Consider the following 2,968-nt stretch of genomic DNA (forward strand, 5'->3'; position numbering starts at 1 on the left):
AATCATGTCAATGTTATTCCCTGCTAAAAGGATGTCATCGACATATAAAGAGAGAACTAAGAATCCTTTCTTGGACTGTGTTATACACACAATAAAGCACAAGAGCACAGTATCGTATAGCTAACGGGTCGATCTCAAGGAGATTTGCCACTTAGAATTTAACCTCTTAATGGTAATGCGAGAGTGCAATGATTCAAAATTGTTAATTACTAAATTAAACTAAACAAATGGTCCTAATCCATACATCTAATGTGATCGGATTAAAATTAAAGATAACACAAATATAACCAACGCATAAATAAAAGGCAGAAAAAAAAATGCAAAAAGGAAATAATCAAAGCAATAAAAGGAAAAAGGAAACCTTAACCAAAGAGAGGCACGACTATAAGCACCTCTGATCAAGGACTTAGGGGGAAGGGAGAACAATAAATAAATGTTGAAAGTAAATTGTAGAAAGTAAATAACAAAGCAATAAAAGGAAAATGGAAACCTTAACCAAAGAGAGGCACGACTGTAGGCATCTTTGATCAAGGACCCAGGGGGAAGGGAGAACAATAAATTAATGCTGAAAGTAAATCGCAGAAAGTAAATAATAAAGTAATAAAAGGAAAATGGAAACCTTAACCAAAGAGAGGCACGACTATAGGCATCTTTGATCAAGGACCCAGGGAGAAGGGAGAACAATAAATTAATGCTGAAAGTAAATCCTAAATTAAGAATACGGAGGGATAGATAGAAGCGGGAATGGAGGGGGGACAGAAGATTATTGAAGAAGGTTACTTACTTGCATCTTTGAATTGAACAAACGATTTGAATCTCAACCTAACAACCAGATCTAGATCTACAGTTGCTAGACCCAGAGAAAAACAAATCCTCAAACTTGAAACTTGAACTTGAACTTGAACTTGAAATTGCATTACATAGAAAAATTAAACCTAAACATTCAATCTAAAAATTAGAATCTCACAAAAGCTAAAGCAATCAAAAAAAACTAGAGAAAGCCTAAATAAACTAAAGAGAAAAGAAAGAGTGCTTCTCCTAAGCTCTAAAACACGTTCTCCCTTGATGGAGTATGCTCTCCTTTTATAGAGTTTACATGGGATATGAATCTTGACAGAGTTTGAATCAAACTCAAAGTTCCTATCTAACTCAACCAATTAGGGTTTTGACGTATAAATCGGACTGACTTAGAGAGATCAAATGAAAATTTTCACTGTTGGATTTGAGGATCAAGAAGTCATGGAGCTCTCCTCCAAAACTCAGCTCAATTGGACATGGGATGACCATTCGATGAAGGGCTTGATCGAAATTGAACAAAGACATTCAAAAACGGAAATTTTCCCTCTTCCTTCTCTAAATATAATTTTTTCCCTCTTTTTCTTTTTTTGATCAAGTCCAAATAGGAAATAAGATATTGAAGTATGCAAGGACTCTTTTTCTCCATTATGACTCTCAATAATACCTATGTAGATTTTATTGATAATTTTTAATCTCAGCCGCAGATAAAAATTTTCTTCTTTATCTCTAAAATATTTTGGAGTTGACCCGTAATCACATCTCTAGCCCATCATGCTCCAGATCAGGCCCATTTTCGCACTTGAGAAGTTGAATGGACCTCTTTACGTATAAAATTCCATGTTTCATACCCAAAACTCCAAATATTTGCTTAAATCTTGAAAAGTCCTAAAATTTGCAAAAACAACATAAAACCCAAGGTAGCTCCACTTTAAGTGTGTAAAATGCATGCTTTATGCCCTAAGATATCACACATAAATGTGCTCATCACCCAACACAAAGTTGGCTTCACCCATGTCCTTCATTTCAAATGTGGAGGACAACCACTCTTTAGTGGTGACAATCATGTCAATGTTATTCCCTACTAAAAGAATGTCATCGACATATAAAGAAAGAACTAAGAATCCTTTCTTGAACCGCTTTATATACACACAATGACCTTCTTCAATCACATCAAAGCCATTCGAAGTTATGTCATGATGAAATCTAAATACCACTGTTTGGACAGTTTGAGGCCATATATGGAACGTTTAAGGCGGCAAACTTTGCGTTCATGTCCCTTGGACTCAAAACCCATTGATTTATCCATATAGATCTCTTCATCTAGTTTTTTTGTTGAGAAATGACGTTTTAACGCCCATTTGAAAGAGTTCTAGATCTAGTCTTACCACAATGGACAATATAAGGCGAATGGATGTTATCCTCACCACAGGGGAGAATGTCTCATCATAGTCCACACCCTCTCTTTGGGTGTAGCCTTTCGTTACAAGTCGTGCCTTATATTTGTCAATTGATCCATCGACCTTACGCTTAACCTTAAGAAACCCATTTGTTCCCAATAGTTTTGCAATTAGGTGGAGGATCAACTAACTCTCAGACTTGGTTCTTTTCCATAGAACTCAACTCATCTTCTATAGCAGCCAACCATTTGTCCTTAGCATGTGATGATAGCGCTACCTTTAGGGATGCAGGCTCCTCCTCATCAGTTAAGGCACACAAAAGGGCATCCCCTTCAATCTCAAATTGACGACGGGGAATATGTCCTCTTGTGCTTTTACGCGTATTGAGATCACATTGGTTTATGGGTGTATCCCCACAAGATACACTCCCACTAAGTTCTACATTCGTGCCCCCACTTGGTGCACTATGACCAATATCTTCTCTGGTGACTATCGGATGTGTTCTATCGCCACCCTCACCAAAGAAAAATTGGTATGCTGTGATCCTCCTCTATCTCATAAAGGTCAAGATCTTTATGCGCATCAAATATGTCACACCCCGCCCGCCAGGCCCGGTTACCCGCCCGACGACCCGTGGGTGCGATCCTTCACAGGATCCATGGTTTTAGTCTATCAATAATAATAAATAAAAATACCTGTAATCAAGAGCAAGAATAGTGCAATAATTAATAAAAAGGTTACAGGAGTCCAAATACTCCAATAAATATCCAAGA

This window comes from Hakea prostrata, chromosome 3, assembly GCF_041222555.1.
Source record: "Hakea prostrata isolate BN-2017 chromosome 3, UWA_Hpros_2, whole genome shotgun sequence".
NCBI classification, from domain to species: domain Eukaryota; kingdom Viridiplantae; phylum Streptophyta; class Magnoliopsida; order Proteales; family Proteaceae; genus Hakea; species Hakea prostrata.